Here is a 27,199-nt window from a genome sequence, read left to right as displayed (position 1 = left end):
ACGTATAATGTCTAAGTGAAAATTATTATTTTCAGTTTTCTTTCAGTGTATATTCTGAGAAAATGTTTTGTTTAAAAAATGGAAAAACATCACTGAAAATGTATTTATATAAAAAAATATATATATTATATATATATATATATATATATATATATATATATATATAGTATATATATTATTATTATTATTATTATTATTATTTATTATACTTGAAACTGCACATTGTATTTTATTTTATAAAATGTATAGCCTAGCCTAATCTTATTTATTAATATAGTATGCTATTATAGCTTTATAGAATATTTTATGTTTACTTATGGATATTCTGAATTCCTGACTTTTTAGGGACCGATTTCCTGAGAATGACGAGTGCGGTGTTTTGGGCACCAAAGACGCTCGTCCACATCAAACCAATGATCCTTCGCACAGCATGGATGTAAAAGAAGATTCCCCATCATCCAGCGCGCTCGAGATCGTGTGATGGTGAACAAGAAGGGGCTTCTGCCACTTTAATATGCCTTGACGTCATTCTGATGCAGGAGTGAGGATGACCTCGTGCGCGAGGAAGGGGAGAGAAATCAAACGTATCATATCGTATAAAATTCAGCCTTGGCGTTTCTGGCAGTAGGGCCGTCAGCACGCCGTTATACGCCGGGGTCTGTTAGTGGCGTGTCCGGCAGAGCCGTATTACACAGGAATGCAGGGATGCTGAGAGGCCGGCGCGTGGAATGCGCGCGTTGTCACAGCGACAGAGCAGCTTGGATACAGAACGTCACAGAACGCGTGAACGCGCTTAAGAGAGAGAGAGAGAGAGCGAGATGGGCAATCAAAAACCTCACAGCATCTCTCCCATCGCAAAGGCTCCCGGAATCACGGGGAAACGACAGCGAAGCCGGTGAGCACCTCAACCGCCTTCAGTACGCTCGAGATGCCGATAGATTAAACACGAGACTTCACTGCTAAAGTCAGCGCGTTACGTCGGCGTTTGTTTCCGGAAAACCGAAATAAATCAACTCAAACACGTTTGAACGGAAAGAGGGTGTCGATTAGACTCTCAGAGGGTGAAAAACGGGTCATAGAAGTGAATCCGTGTGTGTTGTTCCGTTTTCCCCCGTATGCGCTATAATGGGAGAAGCCGGCGGTCGTTTCCAAACAAGCTTTTCAACGGACACGTCCAACTAGACTCATTTAGACGTTGTGTTCGTCGAGCTGCGCGCGTGAACAATTCTGCACTTTTCGTTTCCTCTGAACCGGTCCAATGTCTGGGTGTTGTCGGGAGAAACCGTGAAACATTTCCCGCAGATCTCGGACAACGGAGAGTCCTTTGGTTTATTCCGAGCTAAGGCTGATGGAATTGCGCTGAGCAACGCTTGAGAAAACGAGGAAATACCCACAGAGCTCCAGTTTACAGACCTCTGATTTCTGCCTGCGGCTCATTCCCAGGTAAAGGCACTTCTGTGGAATATGTATTATAGATGCAACTCTTTCTGCTCCGACTGTTTGCTAGGCTGTTGTATAGTAAGCAGAGTTTCCGTTTGGAAAGTACGTACAACGATGTTGGGATAAGAGGAAATAAGAGCGCTTTTTGCCGTTTAAACTGTGTGGTGCTGCAACCTGTTCAGGAGCCTTTTCCGAAATGCAGAGCGACAGGCGCTTCATCCGCGCGCGTTTCAATTAGCATAACGGGCACGCGCGGATGGTGCTGTAGCGTGCATGATTGTGTGTGTCGGGATATTAAACGTGCATATTGACCCATTTTAATACTAAGCATAAAAATACTTTGTCTTTGTCTTTCCTTTTTGGCCAGGACAGATTCATATATGTGTCTATACAGATTCTGTCCGATTCCAAAGCACCGTTTTCACACATTTTGTCAACTGATGTTACGGACAAACCTTTATTTATTTCAATGAACTTTGACTACTTAGACTACTCAACAAAGTAAACTGTGTAAATGAATGTCCTGTGCAAAGTACCGTCACTGAGTTGTAACACCAGTTGGAAACGTGGACTTTTAAATTCTTTCCAGGAATGTATTGTGGTTGAATACACTCTTTCTGATTGAATTATTGTACATGCCATCCCATCACCCACCCCAACATTTTAATTCAAATACAAAACAGCAAATAGAATTGGACCGAAATGCATAAACTGATCAATCTCATATGTTTTTTGTTAATGTAGGCTAAATATGGATACTATATGTATGGATACCCTATGCTATGTATCATATCACATATACTATCTATTATTCATTAGAATGATCACATTTCATAATCCAGAAATAATTTTTTGTCCCCTTATAAATCCTTTATATTTGCACAAAAAAGCATACATCCTTTCTGTTACATGTTTCTTCATGTATGGTAGTGATTTCACCCCCATGCAGACAATGTACAATTTGTTAAACTGGCGTTACAACACTGCTCTGTCTTCCCCCCTTTTTTTTCTTGGTGTATTTGAAAATGCTTTGACGTCACAAAGCACGGAAATTAGATTATCAAAGAATCACTCCGGTCCCCAGCATCCCTCTCTGTCCTCCCGCAACACACACACTTACACACACAGTGGAACATAAACCTATCACCGTATATCAAAGACAAGTAATCGCTGGTTCACTGATGTGCCGAACATCTGATGGGAGGAGAGGTCGAAGCAAGAGCAGCAGTTACCACACGCGCACACACACACACACACACACACACACACAGTCTGAAAGAATGGGCCACATTTATATGCTATCCTAGTATGGCCATTCCAAACCTAGTGGATAGCAGAATTGAGAAGACACAGAAGCGCTCTGTTCTGAGAGCAGGGAATGCTGAGCGCACTCTCTCTCTCTCTCTCTCTCTCTCTCTCTCTCTCTCTCTCTCTCTCTCTCTCCTCTTCTCTCTGGCCCAAATAGCAGATATGGAGCTCACTGTGTCATTTGGGAGCAGGGTAATGGATGAAAGCAACTGTGTGACTGTCCTTGTGTTGGACTGATTTGTTACTGTAGATGTTCATTTTTCTACTCTCTGCAAAACTGTAGACTTTAAATTGCGTGTGCATGTGTGTGTGTTTTGGACTGTAGCTTATAGACTGTACACAGACACCACTCGTATTTGCTTACTGAATGTTTCAATGCAATCCCTTTACTGCTGGTTGCTGCTATAACATGTTCCACTCTTTTCGTAAGGCTTTCTGCTAGGTGTTATAACAGGGCTGTGGGGATTTTCTCCCATTCAGGTGTGATAGGCTCAGCAAGGTGCTGTTGTTGAGCAGGTCTTCAGTAGAGTTTCAGATTTGGTAACTGTGAAGGCCAGCGATGTTATTTGTTTATTTATTGCATTTTTTTTTTTTGATGTTACGAAAAAAATGTTTATACTTTAGGTACAATATTGCTAGTCAATATTTTTAGTCGACAAAAGTAACATTTTAGCTTAACAAAGAGTGCAAGATATAAATTATTGTTTTCTTTTTTGTCATATTTTGTCAATTGTATGTTTTAATTATTGTCATGCACATTTACTTTCTTTCCTTTGTTAATGTTGAAAATAAAATCAATTAATTAAAAAATTCTATATTAATTTGACCATATTTGAGATATTAATATTTAACAGCAGTATTTAGAGTGTTTTTAACAAACTGACACAATGTGACACTTATCTGTATTGTATTTGTACTTTCGCGCCATTTTGTGGAGATTTGTGGACAATCTGCATTATAACTTTATCACATATATTGTTTTTTTAAAGTAGTATTTTTCCTCTTTTTTTAACTTCTGTCAATTTTAACATAGGTTTTGCTGATTATGAATACATCAGGCCAGTCATGCCAGACTTAGTGAACCATATCAAAGTTTCTTAAAGACAAGTCATGCCACTTTGCAGCCACCTTTAAAACGTTCCTATCTCTTTGTATTGGGAAACATCAAATTCTCATAAACTGTTCACAAAGCTTACAATTAAATTTCGTATTTGAAATCACCAATGAAATCTGTGCACAACTGTGCAATAAGTGTTTCTTTTGCTGAAATAGCATTATAAAAAGCTTATTTCTCAGGTGAGATCAGCTAGTGTGCATACACAGTCCTAGGCGCACATCTCAGAAAGCTGACTGTTTCTATAGCAACCAGAACTTCTAACGACAGATGCGGTGATGCGCTGACTTCACATTGGCTATTTTATTTAGAAGGCGGGGCTTCGTGTGATTGATCGACCATTTTAAGTGTTGCATTTTTCACCATTCAAAACTATACGAGTGACACATATTGGGCCTTTGACCATATTCATTTATGAGCTTCATTGTCAATCTGAAACATAAATGTTCTTGGAAAGCATTGTATTCTACAACAATAAGTTTCATCTTCACTTTATGCAGTTTCAACATGCTTTTGGCCATCTTCAAGAGCATATTTGTGTACAGTAGTGCAATATGTGGATGTGTCATTTCAGCTTTTTGCTGTGTGTGTGTGTGTTTGCTTCCGTGTTAGCAGCAGCACCAGACAGCATGTCTTGTTTATTCATGCAGAAGCATCGGATCAATGAGCTCTAATTGATTTCAATGAACTGATTAAAGACAGGAAGGCAGGAGGCCACATCGTTGGAGGATATATGAGCATGTGTGCATGTGTTTTATGTGTTTGATGCCTTGCTGGAGTATAGACTCTGTGATCTCACAAGATGGAGAGCCCAAACATATGGGTGTAGATGCACACAGTGAGTGAGTGTGTGTGTGTGCTAGTCTCGTACCCTGTAACAGATGGGCTGAACTGAGCCAGATAGGGAGTTGGACACCAGGCTCTTGAATCTCCATGTGTTCATCTGATAGTTACTGATTTCTCTGTGGTCTAATACTAGGACTGTGCACGCCATATTTACCTTACTGTTCCTTCACTTTGCCCGGAAACTGTTCATTCAGAACAGCTCATCGGATTCATTTATGCTCAGATGGGGCTGTGAGATATGTGTGTGTGGTATTGTCATGGATGAATTAAGCCGGGGGATAAAAGGTGGTGCTGTCAAAAGGTCAGATTTGATGGTTTCTCCTGGTTTATGTCATTTCTATCCGCTTTTGTTGTATGTGTGGGGGCTTTCGTCTACAGAACCTATCCAGGTGTTTAGTGGTCTTGGATCAGAGCCTGTGTGATGTTCAGATGTAAGGGATAGATTGAGGGGGAAGGTGAACGAGATAAAAGCAGGATTGTACACACATACACATCCTGGATTCTCTCTGGTCATGCATCCCAGAGCTTTAAGTCAATGCTGGCCATCATGTCACCACTCGGCAGCCATTTTAATGAGATCTGTGTTCTCACTAGGGTGTGATGGTCCTCCTGTCTCCTCTGGTTTGTGTTTCCCTCCCTTCCCCTTCGATAGATTGTTCTATTCTTTTTGTTCACAGCACCTCACTTATCTTTTTCTCATAGGCTATCATTTTAAGGTTAGAGGAAGGTCAAATGCTTAAAAAAACTTTTTACACACACAGGCTACCATAGTGTGTGAAGTATACTCACACATCGGTGTTATAAAACCGACCAGTGAAGAGGACCAAGTGGATTAAAGACATGAATGAAACCACTGGACACACACATACCTCACACTCACTTGCATTGAAACCCCTTAGTGTGTGAGGCACCTGTTGGGTTGTAAGACTTAAAGGTGATGTGTGAAGTGTAGCAGCTCTGCAGAAATTCGATGTTCCTAAACAGAATTTTGTTATATGTATTCCATATGCTGCAAAGGTTTGGGTTGGTAAGAATTTTTATGTTTTTGAAATCTCTCCCCAAGGCTGCATTTGTCTGATAAAAAAGTAAAACCAGTAACATTGTGAAATATTATTACAATTAAAAATAACTTTCTATTTTATAGATATACTGAAAGCAACAACAGGCAAATTACCTCAGATAAATTATAGCAAAGATATCCGTTATAACTGTAAACTCCTTGTGAACCAAGAAGTGTATAACAGAGATGTTGTCAGTCACTCGGTTTGTATGTTAATGTTAAAAAGCTTTTAATATGTAAAATTTGATTTATAAACATACTTTTTTTGTGAGAGTATTAGAGAGTGCCTATCCACACACGCTTCTGATTGGCTGAGATATTTGATTGATTCGCTGTGTCTCACTGGCTTAAAATCACTTGTTTTTAAACAGCAATGATGAAATGCATGCAAATGTCAGGTTTCCGTGACAAATAAGATAAAGAAAATAGTCCAAAATCTCAATCAGTTGACAAATTTTACCTGTTAATCATCTCACTAATATATATATATATATATATATATATATATATATATATATATATATATATATATATATATATATATATATATATGTATAATGTATAATGGTTTCCCAGACGGTTCTACCTCCCACATTGTCTCCAGGGAAACTGCTTACCTTTAGCTGTCTCTGCATTGGGATAGAAAAATTTTAACATCGAAAAAAAAATACACACTTCACTTTTAACACAAAGTTTATTATGGCAGATTTGTCAGCTCCCAGAGTGTGTTTGACGGGACGAATAAACCCACATTACAATACGAAGCAGCGCGCAGGTTTCCAGGGCATGACGCTGTGAAATTCATTCAGTGCTAATAAGAGCCGTCTAAAAATAAAAACACTCAGGTGGGGATGGTGTTAGGTGACTTTTTTTCTTGTTTGTGTTTAGAAATCTGTTTAAAATGCAGTGTTTAATTCATCATCTGCTCTTCGTTCGTTCTGTCTGTCTATCAAATGGAAATCGGTGCAGGTTGAAAAAACAGGTGTCGCTGAAGCATCAATAGGGACATGCCTTGATTGCATCGATCCGCATTGATATTCAGTTTAGTCACTGCCACGCGTCACGTGACCAACGCAGCAAGGTCACTGCTCGTCTATGGCCTGATTTCCTCTTCCTGCTGTTGAGGGGATTTGAGTAAATCCGCATTGCACGATGACGCTCAGCTAGATTAGTATATTTATTATGTAAGACACGCGCATACACACACAGACACTTGCACTTATATCTGTAATCATATTCCGTCAAATTTCGGCGGATATAAATAGAAGCATTAGTTGCTAGTCTGTCCTCAAATGGAATTGAAGCAATGCATTCACCATCAGAGCGGTGGGTTGAAATGCATCGAGTGGGCTATTACCCCATTTCCTTCCTGTTCTGTTAACATATGCACACACACACACACACACACTAACACACACAGAATGGGACTATTAAGCCAAATGGTTTCTCTTGTGACAAGTGGGCCCTGGCTACTCAACACTGTGAATTCTGGGAAACAGATATAGTTTGAAGATTGATGTTAATCTGGTCTGATAGACACAATAAGATGAAGATCTAACCATTTAATTGATACGACAAGCACTTTTCTTGATATTTCTGTCTTTGCTTCTCTGTCTGATCAGGGTGTTTGTTTAGATATGCGAGTGTGTGTGTGTATTTTGACTGTCTGCTGTGGATGCCTGGGTCTGTCTGTGCCCTTGTCTGAATGTTAATGTATAATAGGCGTTAGACAGCACACAGTAAGTGCCACCATCATAACGGGCAGTGATATGACAACCGACTGTCACAGGCAGGTTGCCGGGGACAATAACGAAGCACTGAACATTTTCTATTGCCTCTTTCCCCAGCTTTTTCTCTCTCTTCCTAAAGTCAACATGAAATGGCATTTGCACTTTACTACCATAATGTGGCACATTTCTGAGTCAAAAAGGATTAAGAAAAAAGAAAAAAAATTAGATGCAGTCAAGGACCTGATTGGATTGTGAAAACAATCTGGAGGGCAAGGATTAAAAAAAAGGTTATATGACACAAAAAGCAAATTTTACATTTCAGATAATTTATTTAATTGAATTTTACACTTACTTTGATTATATAGTCTCATTCTCAATAGTGGTCAACCCACCTCAACCTTTTAGTTTATCATCTTTGGCCAATAATCCTGCTTGGAGGATGTGTTAGAAGGTGGTCTTTATAAAGTCCAATATGTCTGTTAACTCCTAATAAATATTTAATTTAATTATGAGGAAATAACACTACACTGTGTTTTTTGAAATAAATAAATAAACAAAACACAAAAGGAATGGTTACTGTTATTTCTGTTATGTTAATGTTTGTAACAGTTTCTCTATTAAAAAAATACTATAATAGCTTTACAGAACCAAAAATTTCCTTTTTTCTCTTTTATTCAGTTCAAATTATTGTTTAATTTATCAATTTTTATTGATTTATTTTTTATTTAGAATTTTAATAAAAAAAAAAAAAAAAGGAGAATCTTATTTTAAATATAGTGATACATATCGGCTCTCTAAAATATTAGCATCAGCTATCAAACATTTTTTATTGTTTAACCACTAATATTCAATAGTTTAGTTATTTAGCAAACAGTTTGTCTAAATAACTGCATGTTGCTTAAGTATAGTATTATGATGTGTATTGTATCTTGAGGTAATTGGCGATGTACTTTCTCAGACTCTGCTTCTTTCTTTTAGCTTCTTTCACCCGCTGTCTTTACCCCCACTCTTCCTCTGTGTCTAGAGGCATTTCCACGCTGAGGACATGACTGTGTGTCTCTGGCTGGCTGGTTATGTAGGTTAAGGAGGGTGACGGAGGCACTGAGGACTGAGCGCTGCAGTGCTGCTCTTTGGGAGGATGATGTGATGGCTAGAGCCTCTCTCTCTTATTCTTTGTCTCTCTCGCTCTCTCTTTTTTTTTCTTCCTTAGAGCCCTGCTGACCAAATACTCCTCTGCAGTGCAGGGTTGGCCACTTGACCTGTGTCAATATTAGAGCACAGCAGCTGGTCCTAGATCAGTGCAGCAGGTGCATTGGTTGAACCTGAAGTGAAAGAAGAGAGGCTGGAGAATGGAGCAGCTAATCTAGGATCAGCACTCACTCCCTGATGCACTATGTACTCTTTCTGAAAGTACACTTTAACCCCCATTTCTTTTTCCTTCTCTGTCTCTCTCTTTCTCCCTCTCCCTCTCCTCTCTCTCTCTCTCTCTCTCTCTCTCTCTCTCTCTCTCTCTCTCTCTCTCTCTGTCTCTCTTTCTCTCTGTGTCTATCTTACTTTAGTTCTCTGTTTCAGACTCTAGTACAGTATGCAGCTATTCTTTACAGATGAAAGTCTTGTCAAAAACATAATCTGTCATATTTCACCCTAACTTCAAAAGAGAAAAGAAAAATACATTTTGCATAATGCAAAGGGCTTTTTCTGCTATTAAGAATTTTTGCAATTGCAAAAACAAGGTTTAAGATTAGAAGTTAGTATGTGCAGTATAGTAATAAATACACAAAGCATTTAAATTGACAAAACAAGGATTTCATTGCGCATTCAACTGAATACTGTGAAACATTTGTAAGTTTTAAAAAATACTTACTGTAAAATTACTATTTAGACTTAATATAAAATAACTTAAATATGATTATAATATTACTAACAATTGTGAATATATTTTAGAAAGAAATTACTTTTTTTCTATTGATTTAGGGTTGTTGTATTTCCTGGACATAGAAATGAGAGCTAAGAATGGTGAAGGTTTGCCAGTTTGTTTTGTGTTTTTGTTCATCCTTGTTACTGTCACAATCAGGGGTGAAAAAAATCCACACTGAGCCAAGACTGAGCAAAAGAGACCGAGGGAAGGATTCAGAGAGAAAATAGGAGGGAGGGAATTAAGTGAGCTCAAGTCTCCAATAAAAAAGCATGACACGGTTTTCTTGGCCGATTCAGCTTGTTGAGTTGTTCGTCTCTTCCTTCTCTTTAAGCGCTGGGCGTTGTGTTTGGTGCTCTGCCATTTTTCACGTGAAACAGTGGCTTTTTCAAGATTCATTAATCAGGAGGCTCTTTTTTTTCCTTTAAGGCCAAATCAATTCAGTAAAAGAAAAGAAAGTGGAAAAATATAGGCGTATACGGTTAGTGCAGATGACTTGGCATCATGTTAGAGGTCCAAAGTCACTTCACTCCCAGTTGTTCAGTTGTAAGTATAGTGTGTTAATTGCAATATCAATAGGCTGGTTACTGAATTCAGAAAATATTTGTCTCTTTCGCTGTTTGTGCATTTGCGTGGACACACAAAGCTGTGTTGCGTGAGGTGGATGGATTTTTTCAACAATGTTATTGTCTGCCAGGTGAGGTGATTGCTTACAAAATAAAAGCACATTATCATTAGGAAGAACCACTCTTAAAAAGGGCAAAAAGCCTTTCCTCCCCAAAAAAGCCATTTACCTGCACTAAGAATAATGGGCACCTGGCAGTTGGTTGTGGTGCATCAGATATTGCAGTTTGTTCTGCCAGCACCACCAATTTCAGAGCGACAGTCATTTGGGACAAAGTGTGCAGCATCAGAGACACAGACACGTTAACACTCTGCTGGACAGCGAAGGATGTTAATGTCACTCACTGACAGACTCTTGGGAATGGCACATAATATGTTGCAGCTTTTTTTGTTCACAGCACATGAAATGGCTTAACCCAATGAAGTTGGATGTCACTTATGCAAACCCACTGCTGGCTAAAACACCAGAGACAGGGGGAAGATACAAGATGGGTAGGAGATTTTGGAAGTGGGAAGAGAAATTAGGTTTGAGCCGGGGAGGGTGAAAATAAATACAGTCAGCAGTTTTTTTTTTTTTGAGGGAACTTAACATGTTTTCAGGGAACAGGCTGATTATTTCAAAATCATGCCTCTCATATGTGAAAAGTGGAATCATGAGCTCTTGATAGTCTACCTCCTGCTGTAAAAAGTCAGCCCATTTTAATTGGCTCCTTAAATTATTTTAAATCATAGTGGTGCCAAAGTTACATTGTAGAGTTTTGACCTCATTTACTGGAACTACTTATGAATAAAATCAATTTGGAACTCTTTTAATTGAGTTAGAAGTGTCAGAGATGATTGTGGCAAGTTAAAGGTGAAGATGGAAAGGTTTATAACATCATGATGGAAACGTCTTTGTATTGATCTCGTTTTTGGAGGGAAGATTTTTCTTTCTCTCCCACACAGCTTTATGTTGATTTGAATTATTGAAACCTTGCCTTATAAATTCCTTGTTAGTTAATCAAACAGAGTAGGTTCATGCATCAAGGAAGTACAGAGGCAGCAATCTCAGAGCTTACAGACATAATGAATCATTCGTAAGCCTTTCCTGAAGCCCATCAAATGAAATGTCAGCAGTTTTAATATTAATTTCAATGCCAGTACCGCCAATGTAAACAACATTGTAATTACAGAAGACTACATTTCCCATGACCACCCCTCATTTTTGCAGCTTTTCTTTGCTCTTTCACCTCTCTTCCCATGTTCACGCCTCTCAGTCTCTCTGCCTAATTAACCATTGATCAGCATGCTCATAAATTAGGCCTCCAGAGAAAGGCTTTCTAAGCCTCCTACTTCATCCATTCTTTCCTGTAATTCAATAGACGGGGCTCGAACTGCTGCGTTTAACCACAGATGTGTCATTTTTAATGGACCGAGGGACATTTTTCACTTCCTTAACCTTTTCTTATTGTCTTTTTAAAACCTTGTTTGTTATTTGTAGATGTATGCGCTTTCCTTTGGGGCCATAAAAGGTTAATCAGCAATGTTTTCATTTATTTCTTCCACTGGGATGGGGATTGAGGTTTGAGCTTCAGTCTAATTAGGATAGACTGGTATCCCCCTCAACCAAACCAGCTCGCTTCCCACATAACTATTAGCATATTCTTCACACACACACACACGCACACACACATACTCACACATACACGCTGTGTCAGAACCTAATGAGCCAAGCCGGTTGCTAAATGGATCAGGACCAGGAACATGTGTCTGTGGGGGCAATCAGCAGACATGATTTAGTGAGGCGAGGCCTCCCTGAGCCGCCGAACTCTGGGTTTAATGCTCAGATGTCCTCGGAGGGGACTATAGCCCTGTAAAGCACATTAGCATGTCCATTTCACCATATCTCTAATAAGCTAAATGCATCACTGTGTTGCTGTGATGTATGGAGGAGTTATTTTGTTCAGTTCAGGAGGGGAATCTTCTAATGGCGGTCTGTTGTCGTTGTTCGATGAGGAAAATATAATGAGTCAGGCATCCAGATCATTTGTATCTCCTTGCTGTAGTGCACATGCTGTAATTTTTATTTCCATTTGTTTCTCTCCTTTCTCCCGCAGAAGGATGTTATCTGGCTGTACAAATGAGGGCGGTTCAATAAAAGCATATTGAGTTTCCTCACTCATTGATAATTTTGTAGTTCCTCCGAGCAATTGTTTACACCACGATACAGTTATGGAGTAGTGATATTCCTTTAAACAATGAATAGACTTGTTTTTTTCCCCTGTATTACTGAAGAAAACATGTTTTGTTCTGTTATTATGTCTCTTTTCCCTATTTAATGAAAATATAAAGTGCGGTTGATTACTCAGGACAAAATTGTTAACAAAAGACTACTATTATAGACTGTACAATTTATGGTTAAAAATAGCAGCATTAACGGAATTTTACTCTAAAAAGGATAGTAGCAGTATTTTATTTTTTAAGGATTAACTAATACAATATTATTTGTATTATTTAACATTATAAACAGTTATTAACAGTTGCTGTCGCACAGGATATTGTGTCTTTGCAGTGGTTGGGTTCTGGCAGGTACAATGAAAAGCAAATCAACACCATACACTGGGTGTACATGCACATTTCCACCTATTTGATTGATGGCGGGGGCAAGGAAGCTAAATGAAATCTGTCAAATGAACTTAGCATCACAGTTTTAGTTGTTCGGTCTCTCACTTTCCCAGAGTCACAGAGTGCAGACCTCATGATGTTATTTTACACCATGTAACCAGACGCAGCGCAATAAAGTGGCAGGCCATAAAAGCTATATTTTCCATGAAAATCATAGTTTTTGTCCTAACCAGCCATGACTGCATCAAGCGACCGAACACTTTGTTGGTTATTTGGTTTCTATTTTTATAACGTGGCACTAGGTAGCCTCGTCCACTGTGAAGTCCCATTGGATGAAACCTCTCTTTATGGCATATTAAACACCTGTGATTATATTGCATCGTGCAGCACATTTCCTTCCAGTAAAGACAGACAAATGACTTGTTTCTGGAACTTGTCACTTCGCATCTGTTTAGGACATGGTGTAACAATCCACCTTAGATGCTGTGAATGAGGCTGTCAGGATGTTGAGGATTGCTTTAGTAAAGCCTATTTCTGCTTCTCTGTCTGTCACTTCACCTGATTCTCATTTTCTCTATCTACCTCATCCCCTCTCTCTTCATCTCTCTCCCTTTCATGTGCCCTTCCGAAGCCCGTGTTAACTGCCTGGAGAGTTGCCCGTGTCTCTGGGGAGTACTGTTCACTCTTTCATTCTTGTTTACTGCCGAGGCTACGACAGGGCCACTCTCCCTCCATTACTAGATTGCTGACTGCCGTCAAAAAGGCCGAAAGGTTGAGATCTTTCCCACAGATCTGAAGAGATATTTCTGCAAGCACGTGCCATGGTTGGTGTGCCCATTCAAGCCCATTCTCAGTTGAACTGGGAGTGCCTTTCAGATACTGAGGTAACATGCTGTTTCACGTTTAAATGTAAGGACGTAGATTTTTGTAACTGGAAGTAGGAAAGCAAAGTTTGTGAAGGTCAAACCCTGAACGTTGGTTTGCCAAACACTTTTTGAAGAGTTTGAAGGGTAATATACCTCACAAACAGAGAATGATGCATGCTAGAGATATATAATACATAGTTGCTCCTGAGACTTATTCATGGTGCTACTGTAGTCCTGTTTGGCAGTGGGAGGCCTGTTTTTGAGGATCAGGTATAAGGTGACTATGAACATATGGCAGACAGGCTGTTAGTCACAGGACAATGCTAAATTTGTAGACCGTCTGCACCAAGGATGCTTAATGGGAACCAATCCAACACTGCCACCTACAACATACTGTAAAAGTACGATGGGACTGGAAATTTGAGGCGCTACTCATCTCTTGAGAGCTTAACTTTACTAGACAGCCTCCGTTCTGCTGTGTCTACACATTCTGCCTTCTGTCTTTATTTCTTCACACAAGCAACAGCCATTGTAATGATGTATGAATGGGATGTTGTATTGTACTACAGGGCATTGGACAGTGAAGTTTCATTTGCTCACATGAATCCATATTACAGACCGCCAACCTGGGACAGGATTATAGCACATTGCTGTCAAATGAAAAACACACTGGAATAAGATTAAATGTTACTTTGCAAAATAATTTTTTTAAAAGTAAAGTGGATTGTTATAAAAGACTGCAATCCTGATGATAGTATTGAACAGGAGAAAGTGTTATTTCACTGTTGCATCAAATCATCAAACGAGGACAAATACTGTGTTTTTTAAAGCTTTGTAGAGTCAATATGCAATCAAAATTAAATATATGTACTTTCTTATCACACATTTCTTGTCTTATTGTGAACGTTTCATAGTTGCATGTTATTATAAAGGGAGAAAAAAGAATTGTCTATGTAGTATTTCAAGAAAGAAAACATTATTTTTTCCATTGACATCACTTACATTAACCGACAGCCAAGTAGTTATTTGCTTTAGCAAACTTACAATCAGATATGGGTTCGTTCTGGGATGAAATTTAAATTGATTCTTTGGGGATAAAATCAAGTTCAGTGTTACTTTTTTTTTTTTCTTTTAAAACCATTTTCAAAATATGATACATTCTAGAAGTAAAGTGGGTTATGCTGTTTAATGTAGTTTTTTAAGGTGTTTTTGTGAACACATTGAACGAATCAGAATGTTGTTATTTATCTGTAAACACAATTTCTATAATTAACCTCAAAGTATAATTAACTCATTTTTATTCACTGTAAAACTGCAATTCAATAGACAGACAGACAGACAGACAGACAGACAGACAGACAGATAGATAGATAGATAGATAGATAGATAGATATAGATAGATAGATAGATAGATAGATAGATAGATAGATTAAAATGGCAAAAAACAATGGAAGTATGTCACAGTATGACAACCCTGTAATATAGATTGTTAATATTAACAATCTTTTGCTAGAATTTAAAAATAAATAGGCTAAAACATATTTATGTTGCATTTAAAAGCTGTATAAAATATTTCTCTCTTAAAATAGTTTTATACAGCAGTAACCACATTTTAGCCAGAAGATCTACCTTTCTATTTTTAGCCCAGCTTTCTGTTCCCTCACTGCTCCATATTCACAATCACACCGGCTTAACATTACTGACCCGAGAGGCGCACACAAAATGCAGGAACTACCTCACAGCACTCCGGCCTCTAGCCGATATGGACACTCAGGGCTGTCATTCAGCTCAGAGCATGACTGGCCAGAGGGATTGTGGGTAAAGGAACGCTCCCAGGCGGGCGTCTCATCTGTCATCCAGTGCGTGTCAGTGATGGAGCGAGTGTGTGTTGCCATATAATCGCACGGGGTGCATGTCCCATTATACTCAACATCAGCACACCCTACACAAAATAAACAGCCCCGCACTTTGATGAAGAAAAACGACAGGCACCCTGGAGTGAGAGCTTTAGAAAATGAATGAAAAGAGGGGGAAAGGAGTGATGGTAGAAAGGGGGAAAAGTGCTCAGCACCAAGGGTTTTTATTGTAAGTTGCTGGGATACACAAGCTCTTTCTAGGAATATAAATGTAAATGTTAACATAATCTGCTAGGCAGAAGTACATACACTCAATGCATGCTAAGCGTAGTTTGTGGTAGCAGATAAATGCCCACACACACATGCAAGCTGTATGCAGTTGGAAAATGCTTACACGTGCTTCACTAAACCCGGTCTGCATACACACACACACACACACACACACACACACACACACACACACACGCTGTCTTGAATACCCCTGAGGGTGTTTTAAAAATCTATGCGGTTGACTGTGTCATAATTGTTCAGTGATACAGGTGTTATTTGCATTGCCATGCAAGCTAGGGCATCTCATAGAAAATGAACAGTTTGACAAGAGCATGATGATTCGCCTGCGGTTGATTGGCACTAATTATCCACGTCTCTTATTTTTATTTTATTTTTTTCAAGCTACTCTGGCTAAATGCACCTGCCAATCAAAGCAAAATAACACCATTAAGGCATTTTCAGTTGAAGCATGTAGGTCAAGTAGACCATGTGTTATGAGAGCGTTTTCATTTAAACAAACACTCACAATCAGGCCCTGGCACCATAAAGGACCTGTAATGTGGAAAAAGGGCTAGTGTGGGACAGTGGCTTTGGGAAACTATTTTTGGTTACACATGCAGACAAAGTATACATATTTAATAAGGGTCCCGCCCAAGTGACAGCACCTTTTTTCCTGAGATCAAATAATGTCCCATACATTGAAGCCCATATTTTCAGAGGACATGTTCTGTATTTCTGTTATGCATTTGTTTTTATAACAGGACATTTTTGCCATTTTTTTTAATCAGGATTATGTTATCATTACATCTTTGATTCATTAGACTTATAGGGACAGAAATGTTCAGAATTCAGGCAGAATCTTTGACTGGTAAATTAAAAGAACTGGTTCATAAGAATCATTTGTTTATAAAATGCACTTGCTGTATGTTTATTTTTTATACTTTGTACTTTATGTTGTTTTTTCCAGTCTGAGATTGCTTTCAACTTAGCAGTCAAATACAATCATCAAATCAAAGATCTGTCATATCAGTGGGCAGATTTGCTTGTGTGATCATCAGGGCAAGTTTCACTGTAATGTCACACATGATTAAAGGAACCTGGGTTCCGTAGAGGAAGGAGGCTGCAGCTGTTTCTGGTAGCACGATATGTGTAAATATGTAATGAAAGTGTGCCACCATAATGTCACATTTCATTGCAGTTGGCTAATGAATTATATTTTTTATTTGCACAGCAGATTTGGGGCTAAAATGGACTGTATGTCTTCCTCCATGGCACTGGGTTAAAAGCAGCCCACAGGCCACCTCTGGTCCACAAGATTTAATATTATTAGTTTAACTTTAAATCTGGCCTTTAAGTTCAGCAGGTTGGTTTTTGGCTTTTTCATGTTTCCACAGAAACAAGCACTAAAAATATATATAATAAGTAATACTGCAAATGTTATTACAATTATATTGAATATTAGAATGAATATTTTTGATTTAGCTTATTCTTGAGATGGCAAATCTTCACACATTACTGCAGTCTTCAGTGGGATATGATCCTTTGGAAATCATTTAGATATGCTGATGTAGTATTAACAAACAAGTAACAAACAGTAGCTTAAAGAGATAGTTCACCCAAAAATAAAAATTCATTAAGCATGTCTGTGGTGCTGCTAATGCAGGTGTCTTTGTTCTGATGTGTTGCACCTTGTTTACATGCAGAAGAATGCAAATGCAAACGTTGTGATACTCTCGTGAATGAGTGTAGATAACTGACATGAAAGAGAATAAATTATTAAATAAAGTTGTTATTTTTCTTTGTGCACAATAAGCGTTTTCATAGATTCACACAATTATGGTTTAATTTCTGATGTCACGTGGATTTAAACAATGTCCTTACTGCGTTTCTGGGCATTAAACATCCCGGTTTTGTTGCTGTCTATGCAGGATCAGAAAACTCTTGGATTTCACGAATAAATCATTATTTTTGTTCCAAAGATGAATGGAGGTCTTAAGAGTTTAGAAAAACATGTGGGTGAGTAATGGATGAACTATGCCTTTAATATTATCTTACTAACAGTTTTGTTTAATCTAAAGACTTGTGATAGACTTCATTATGATTCTTTGATGAATAGAAAATAGATTTTCTTTGTAGCAATTTAAGTCTTTACATTCACTCTAAATGACTGTATTCATTATTTTAATAAATAAATAAATAAATAAATAACACTTAACTGACCCTAAATTTTAAGCAGTAGTATTTATATATATATATATATATATATATATATATATATATATATATATATATATATATATATATATATATATATATATATATATATATATAATTTTTTTTAGGCCTGCAAACATTTTAAAACTGTTTCCCAAATCACTCTCTTATTCACACCTTCTCTATTCTCTTTAATGCCACAGTGAATGCAAGCAGCGCCAACAATCTCAGATGTCATTAGTCATATATATAGGTATATATAAAGGTGATAGTTGTAAAATCTCTTGCATTTTTCATCCACATAGCTAGTGGCTCCCAGGTAATGGGTGAGCTTGTGACCCTTGTTTTAAGAGCTCTTAAGAGTTTCCCGGTATTTAATTTGATGTTTATCTTTGTCCTCTCTCACTCTATTGATATATCAGTCGAGCAGCAGTGTAGTCCTCGAGTTTAGTATCCTGGAGTGCACAGGAGAAGACGTTTAGCATAGAGAAACTGTTGCCGCATAATAGAATTGACACAAAATGGCAATTCACTTCACAGATCAATTGTTGAATCACGCTAAAGTAAATGCCACCCCCTGAGGTTGTTTTAGTTTTTCCAAGAGCTATTCAGGATTGGAACTTGCTAATAGCTTGAGCATATCAGGCCTCCAGTGGTAACGCACCATGGAGAGGCCCACCAATAAATGAATCACGCACACTAAATTAGCATCAAAATTCTCCTACTCACTGCGGTAAACTGTTTAAATTTCATCAGTCTGAATACGCCAAAGGCTTCATGTTATTTGTGTCTAATTTTTTAAAAATTACATTGGTCAAATGTGATTTAAGGAAGCCGGTTTCCCAGGGTGCTAGAGTGGATTGCATATGAATTTAAATTGGGTTGGCGCATAGAGGATTGGTTTCAGCTATTAGAGAATGGAAGTAAATGTGGAGGTGGAATGGGAAAGGATTATACCCCCTTACCATGACCCGTACAGAGAGAAAGAGAGAGAGAGAGAGAGAGAGAGAGTGAGGGATTGAAACGGGAGCAAAGGAATGTGCAGAAAGCAAATATAACATGGTTGAAGTGAGGGGAGAAAGAGAGGAAGATATGAAGCTGAAGGTTACAAGTTGGGTGTTATTCGGTAATGAAAAAAGGTTTGTGGGGAGAGCTGAAAAGAGAAAAACGTTGAAAGAGAAAACGGTCTAAAAGGATGATTTCAAGCAAGAACCTGCAAATGAAAGACAGAGAGAGAAAGCGATTATAAAACAACAAAAAGGATTATGGCAAAATGAAGAGTAGAAGGAGAGGAGATGGAGAGAGACAGAAAGACAGTGAACTGATCCAATCTGAGGTAATCGGGTCTGTGGCACTGGGGGTTATTCATGAGCGATCAGGGGAAATGAGACGAGAGAAGTTTGAATCGCCATTGATTGTTACGTATAGCCCCCTCCCTTAAAAGTCCATTTTATAAGGTTACCTCCGCTCATTGCTGTGCTTTATAGCCTCCTCAGATTTGACCTTGGCCACAAGAGAGAGCCTGCAGACATGACGATAAATTTTATATAGAAAGAATATAGACTGTCCAGTACTAAGCCTTAAAAATGGCCATTTTGTCAGCTGGAATGTTATTTTAAGGTTTGGAGGTCAGTCTTTGGTTAATGCAGGTTTTGTGTCGAGCAGCGCTTTGAAGTCCATTTTCATGCTGTAAGACTTTCACACAATAAGGTACAACAAAATCGCTCTGTATAAGTGAATCTGTTTTGCCCGAATCTAAACGACTAATAGTGCGTGTGATTATTCGCAGTGTTTGAGTTCATTGTACAGAATCTGTTTTTAATGTATATCATTTCTCTCCTGATCTCACAGCTGTCAGGCACCTCATAAGGCAGAGCTCATCTTGTAACAATACGCCTTATTTTTAAGGAATGATATGAATTTTAACAGTCCTGCATGACATGAATGGTAATAGTGGTTTGATGTGTAGGGCTGCATCGTGATATGAACCTTCAACCATGCTTATTTTGAAACTGGTGACTGTTAGAGTGGGACTAAGAGCTCTTTTGATTGACAGTACCTGACCGAGGCGGCGCACTTAGACCTGGGTGAATGAGATGGAAGCCAAAGCCAGAACCCTTCAATTGTGAAAATGTGATTAACTGTTATTATTACTTCAGTTATGGTGCTTTAATTTAATTTAATGACCAGTTAAGACATTTTATGCTGACATCAGCTAGGCAGTACTTTTTGGGTATTAGACCCCAAAAATTTATTTGGCCACTTGAGCCATTTATTTTGTTTTGTTTTTGTTTTGTTATGAATATCCCAAAAAGATTTTTTCATTGCATTTTACAACACAATAAATAACTAATTGGCATATGCATACTGTTCAAGAAATTAGATTTCTTAATTTTGTGTAAAATAAATGAATACCTTCTTTTTTTTTAATTTTAAGAACAGCATGTATGTATACAAACAGTAAATGCAGTTGCTATTGTAAAATGACTGTTTGTTTCACAAAAATGGTATTGGTTTAGTGCTTTCAAATGTGACAGCCTAATCTTTAATGATTGATCCTCCATTCAAAGCTAACCAATTAATCTATTCCTTATCAAATCGTCGATTAAAGAGGGCACTTGAGCAGTCGAACAAAGTCTCGGAGTCATGGTGTCTCCGGAGAAGACACGGACAGCTGCAATATGTCTTGAGCAATATTGGCTTCTTATTCATTTACAGAACATATCAGATTTGTGTTTGTTATGATTATTACATAAGAAATGATCATGACTTTTATGGTATTTGATTGAAATAACATTAAGTATATTGCTCTTTTGTTCCTGAGAACAAATGATGATTACTTTATTAGACATATAAACTTTTACTGGCTTTTTGTGCATTGGGGGTATTTCGAGTGATGCAAGTAAAGCCATTAAATTAATTAGCTGTTCCCTGTAATTCTTTATGAGGTTTTGATGAGACAATGGCACATATGGCGCCAGAGGAAATAAAAAAGACCCCTCCCCACTGTCTCTTGATCCTTTTTTTCATTTTCTCACTCCCTACTGCACACATTCTTTGATCCATCCCTTCATCTTGTATTCTGAAGATTCTGCTATGTGGGAACAACAGAGATTGCAGCATGGAGGTCATGGCCTGTAGTTATCCACAGGTAGACCAGAAGCCATGGGAGCCGGGTCGATACAATCACGACTCAATTAAATGCGAAGCGAAGCACTGTGTCTGCCTAAATACGCACGCTATGCATTTAGTTCCTCTTGTAATTCAAGACAGGGGGCAAAACTAGCTTGGCCACTTTTCAGAAGTGATGTCAGCAGGTGTGTGATGTTCATATCCATGGAGTCGATCAATATACGGAATGAGAGTGAAAGATGAAAATATTTTAGCAAACTAGACTCAGTACTAACTGAGGAAAATTGCACTGTCTCTTGTTGTTGTCTCTTTCAGAGGGGTGACTGAGGTCTCAGATGTATTTCATATCAACTTTGCCTCAGACCTTTTTTTTTTTTTTTTTTTTTTTTTTTTTTTTTTATAAAACAAATGCAGCACATCTTACTTACCCTAAACTTCAATGAGGACAGTACTGGCTTAATCATACAGTAATATAGAGAAATATGTTCATATGAGATCTGATCTCTTACTTTTGACTGCATATAATTTAAGATTCTCAGTTTCTTTTTTAAACCTTTAGACAGGACTTTATTATTTTTTTAACAAAAGCAATAGTCCTCCTTTTGTGTAATTGTTTTCTGAAATAGTTATAATATTAAAGAGAGCTTATTGATTCCCCCAATGATTTGTCTACTTCCAAACTACTTCCATGATTCCTGTCTTAACCTAAGCATAACGTTACATCTCAATTTGGTCTCATTGCCGTCTCTTTGTGATTTGTAATCCCGCCTCCCTTCCTAGTGGAAACTACTTCTATGACATATGCAAGTTCACTTATTAAATAAAACGTAATTTGATTAAATTTATTCCAATTTGCTGGTAACTGCAGCCGCTTGACCCAGCAGTCATTTTCCTCCTCAGCGTGAGGTGCTATTTATTTCCTTTCATGAACATCTCTCTCGCCCCTGTTTTAAACACTGCGTGATCAGAGCTCTTCCACTCTGTCCTGAAGGGTTTCTCAATGGTCTCTTCAAAGCGCTCTCGCTTCCTCCGTGTGTGAGGTTTCAAATGGTCGGGGGGGGTATAGGTTAAGATGACAGGTGGGGTGAAATGTTGAGAAGTGGGTATTTATCCTCTCTAGCGGTGATGATAATTATGACCAATTGACATCCTCCGTTCCTCTGGAAACCATCCTCTCCAAATCCTCGCGGAGGTTAGTGCTTAAATCGTCTCATTGACAGGCTTCTTCCGAAAGAAGACAGGTTGAATTACATCAGCCGTTTACAGCCTTGTTATTTTAAAGTCTTGAGATGGGATATAGACTTTTTACTCTTTATCTGAGATAACCATAACATTTCTTGACAAAAAGAGAGAGAATTTCAAGGTTCTTGCTGAATCTTAAAAGGAAAAACAGTTACTGTGTAAATGTGTGTATATATAAGGTAAAACACACACACATGCAATTGCTGAGGCTGAAATATGTAAATAAGAATGTTAATTATTAGCAAAGGATCATACAACCCAAAATAGCCCATATAATTTAAAGGGCCAAGGTACTGTTTTTTGAGTTTTCTCTCCTCATATTAGTATTTCTCATGCTGTCTCTCAGCACCTGTTGTTGGATTCGTCCCTCGCTGTATGCCTCTGTCTCTCTCCCTCATATATCTCTCTCCTTCCACATGCACTGATGATTAAGCCTGTGATTTTTCCTCAGTAAAGCAATAGAGAACGTGGACCAGCGATTATTCTGCCAGCCATATTGACTCAGCAGCTAGTGCTCAGAGGTGTGGTTTAAATCAAAATAGCCTGTTACTAAGGAGGCATCACTGCAGGGCTCCACCTTTTCATGAAGTTCTTTTTTGTCTGTTGCTGTGGGCAGACTTTTTCTGTGCTTGGTGTCCAAATCTCTTTATTTTTTTGAGAAGTTCTTGTCATATTCAATTAGGTTGGATTTTTTTTTTTTTTGATGCTTTATCTATTTCTCACTTCACTCCTTTTCTCCTGCGCCATTTAATGTCTTTTCTAGATCAAGGTTAGTCATGAAGTTTTAGTTTTTGATACCAATGCCATTGAAGTTTCGTGGTGATACCAATACTATATTTAATAGCAGATAATTTACTACAGTGGTGAAAAAGTATAAGAAAGGATAGAATTTTGGCTGATATATCAATTTTTCATGCTAGCATTGGCCAATTTTGCTCAGTGTGTAGAAAGTGAGGCTTTTGTCTTGAAAGCGCTGATATTGCCAGTGTCTGAATCATAAAAATAACAATGATAATTACAATTGTTGTTAAATTAGTGATAAATATGCATATAAATAATGACGATTATTATAAAAAAAATCAATTAGGTAAATATTGCAATAAATGTTCTCTTTGTCTTATTAATATTGTTATTTTAGAGACAGCAGCATGTGCCTTAGCCTGTATTAACAGTGCAATGCTTAATGCACAAATCTGATATTGGTATATTTTTGCATATTAATTTTTGCATTTCATTACCCTAGTATTTCTGGTTTAATAAAAAGAAAAAATACTGCTACTGGTTACTGTTTTTTTGGAATCTCTACTTTATTCTTACTCCCTTCTCTCTCCATGTCTACTATTTATCCAAGTGACCTATCCTTTTTTATCATATATCGTTTCGGCATGTTTTCCTTTATTGTTCTCCATTGCCAATAGAGCTGTGAGAAAAGGGCTTAAGATAGGCTTAAGACAGAAACTACATACAAAGTAGGAAAAAGTAAAATCATAGAAAGCACTGAGTTTAAAACAGGTGTGGAGAGAGAAAGAGATAAATGTATTGCAGCCATAATAGATGCAAACACATAAGCCACTCTATATTGTTTACTGTAGGCTATTTTTACTGTGTCATCTTAGAAACACTATTTAAGTGATGAAATGGATCTTTCATCACTTGGGATAAAACCTGTTTTCTTCACAGATTAGCTCACACCCCCTTTTGTCCACCATCTGCTTGCATCTTCCAAAATGATGCTATATGTTAGTATAAGATAAATGCTCATGTTGATTTATGGTAAACCGGTAGATGTAAGTCTGAGAAATAATGTGTCTGAAAAATGAGATTCTGGGACAAAAACCAACTGCATCTCAAACAGTGGAATCGCAAACAAACAATAGTCACAGTGAATTCTGCTCTTGCAATTGTTTTGTCTGAACGAGCTTAGAGGATAATTGGATGTTGGATTTGAGTTAGATTGACAAGATGTAAATCAAACTCAAGTCACAAATTCAAGACAAAGTCAATTTACCTTACATTTATTTGTTTTCTCAAGTTGTTCATTGACTGTTTGCACATAATATATATTAAAACTTACAAAGTTGCAATTGTAGATTTTTTTCTATTCATGTTTTTTAAAGACAGTTCAGTAAATTTCCATGTATTGTTTTGTATATTCGTAAGCACTCACTTTCAAATTTAACCAGACGTTAAATGTTCTGGAATATTACTGTGGCCTAAATAATTAAATCATTGTAATTTCTTTCAGCACAAACAAGCCTCCTTTGAAAGTTTGGAAATATGCAATATTTTTATACCACAAAGGTAAATAAAAAATCGTTTAAAAGTTATGTTAGCGTAAAAAAAAATTCAATTGATCTGCCATGCAAATTTCTCTAGCAATTTGGCCGTTAAAGTGGCATGTACAATGTGTGTAAATAAACAGAGCGGTTCCTTGTTAGTGAGTTCTCTCCTAAGTGTTTAACGGATTGATTTACAGTCAAATATCCTGATCTTTGAAATGAGCAATGGGTCTGGTGATAGAGATTTGAATCAACAGGAAATTTGAATTTGGCTTGATTATTTTTGACACATAAAACCAATTATTTGGCATGAGCCCTTATACTTGAGTTTGACTTGCAGTTTGGAAAGCCACAACTTGGTTACGGCTCTGCGTTATTGTAAGTGTGCCCCTCGCAGCTCAGCTAAGCAGATGAGTCATAATTAGAATTAAGCCTAAATTGGCTTTCATTCCCCCTATACTCAGAGCCGCATGGTGCAAAACAAGCCCAAAATGTCACGACTCATGAATGTGAGAACATTTACATAAATCTGCATAAATTTGAACATCATCACACTGTCACACATTCCCTTCCTGTGGCACTACAGTAAACATCACTGTGTGTTAATCTCAGTTCCACTGCGTGGGTTTTCCCAATGATGATGTGTGATCTTAAAGTTATGTTTTAAATTTATTTTTATGCTGTTATATTTCCTTGGGATTTCACTTATATTATTAGTCATAGGTTTGTGCACCAAAATCAGTCATACTTAGAGCAACAATCGTAACTCACAGTCTGTGAGCTTGCGGTCAGGCTCAATATATTTGCAGGGATGGATTTAGTGAATTTGTGGCCTTAGGCAAATATAGGAATGGGGCAAAGACCAGGGCCTGCTACTGCCAAAACATTATAGTAAAGTTGGTGTCATTTCATTTTTGACAAAAAAGTCAAAATACAGCATGTAATAGACTGAATGAACAACATAACAATTGTTTACCTGACAATACATCTTTTGAAAACACTTTTATAAACCATTATACCATGATAAGCGGATTCTATTCCTCAAAGCATTGCATTCATCTATGTAAAATTCAATAAGGCACCTAGCCTGACATACTACATTGCTCAGTACTGAATATGACTTGTTGATGTGTTTAGTAAATGTGGGTGATCAGGTGCTAAAGCTTTTATCTTTCTGGCATCTAAATATCAGGTCATAAAAGTCTGTTTTTTGCTGCCCCATTTTCACAAATTTTAATAAAAGTGTAATTGTTGAGTTCTTAATGTGTTACGATATGCAAATGTCGCTCTTTTCTTCCATTTGGAAATCATCTGTGGTCTTGGTGTAGCAATATTTGTTTTGATTTAGAATGACTTACATTATTACAGAGCAAGACTCACTTGCAGAGATTGTAGATGAGTCTTTGGCTCCAGCATTGTATCTGAAGGATAACACAGAAACTGTCTTAATGTAGCCCTTCCATTCTGTTTCCATTTTCTTTTTACTGAGGACCTTCTCAATAACTATTACCTGTCTTTCTGCTCCACTCTTCCTTTAATCTCAGCCCTCCTCAGCCTGGCTCCTAAAAAGCTCAGATGAGTTCTAGAGAGGTGCCTTCCTCCCCTTCAACTGTGCAAGGTGTGTGTGTGCGTGTGTGTCTTCTAATACCCGTGTGCACAGGGGTGTTTCATCGACCACGGCCGTAGCTCAGGAGAAGCGTCTGACGGAATAATATAGGGAGAGAGTTGAACGGAGGGGGGCATGAAAGCCTAAAAATAGATAGGAGGGCCAGTCGCTCAGAAATGGAGTCGAGTAAAGACGCATCTGCTGCAGCAGGTGAGAGAGACACGTAAGAGAGAGTGTGAAAAAGAGAGAAAAAGGGTGATGGCAACAGAGAGAAAGAGCAGGACAAATAGTCAGATGAAGGGTGAGTGCTGTTAAGATAGCTTTTTCCTCTCACCGTTATATTTAGCACAGAAAAGGTGCAAAATAATTCAGGAATCAAAATATAAGATGGCTTATGGGTGTGTGTCTGTGTGTGTGTCTGTGTGTGTGGGTGTGGAGGGGGGATATTTTTACTGGACTTTGATTTGTCATTGCAAACAGGTTCCTGACCAGTGTTAGACTATATATATAATTTATATAGTATTTATATAGATTTTATTTTCATTTAAATTTTTTAATACATTTCAGTATTTTTTTCATATTTGTATTTCGGTAATATTCAGTTTTAGTAGTTTTAATACTTTTTATTTCTTCCAATATTTAAGTGTATCTATTTCAAGCAACAGTAGCTATTGGTTGAGCTACCGTTGCTGTGTGGGGTAGGTTGGAAATGGGATAATCATGGAAGATGCACGTTTGATTGCATTACAGAACCACGTTGTTTACTTTTCTGGTAATCATCTTACAAATAGCTTACTTGTTGTGTTTCTGTTTATTATGCTGGGATGGGGAAAAAACATTCAATATCAAGAAAATTACACACTTTAAAGTTATAATGCCTGTTTGTGAGTATGTATTAATTCAGTTTTTTTTTTTTTTTTAAGCAGGTTTCTCGTCATGAGCTAAATGCATTACGCTTTTTTTATATTAGTTCCTGGTTTATTATTATGTTCTTCTGCTGGTGTGGAAAAGGCAGTAATTTGAAACTCAACCAAAAAAATAATAATTTACTCAACCTCATGGTCACATTCATTCATTCATTTATAGAGCAAAA

At 37.7% G+C, this 27,199-nt stretch overlaps 1 protein-coding gene across 4 annotated transcripts in view; it reads left to right on the top strand.

Annotated features, from left to right (window-relative positions):
* Positions 1-27,199, top strand: part of nlgn2a (neuroligin 2a) — a 149,521-nt gene that overhangs the window by 17,292 nt on the left and 105,030 nt on the right. For 3 of the 4 annotated variants that reach the window (XM_043243951.1, XM_043243950.1, XM_043243948.1), the window contains exon 2: positions 346-1,443. The gene's annotated coding sequence lies outside the window, so the exon portion shown is untranslated. The remainder of the gene's footprint in view (positions 1-345; positions 1,444-27,199) is intronic. The other variant, XM_043243949.1, reaches the window with a different exon arrangement.

This window comes from Puntigrus tetrazona, chromosome 7 (assembly GCF_018831695.1).
Source record: "Puntigrus tetrazona isolate hp1 chromosome 7, ASM1883169v1, whole genome shotgun sequence".
Classification (NCBI taxonomy): Eukaryota; Metazoa; Chordata; class Actinopteri; order Cypriniformes; family Cyprinidae; genus Puntigrus; species Puntigrus tetrazona.
Note: the sequence above shows the minus strand (reverse complement) of the source record. Positions and strands in the feature narration are given on the sequence as shown.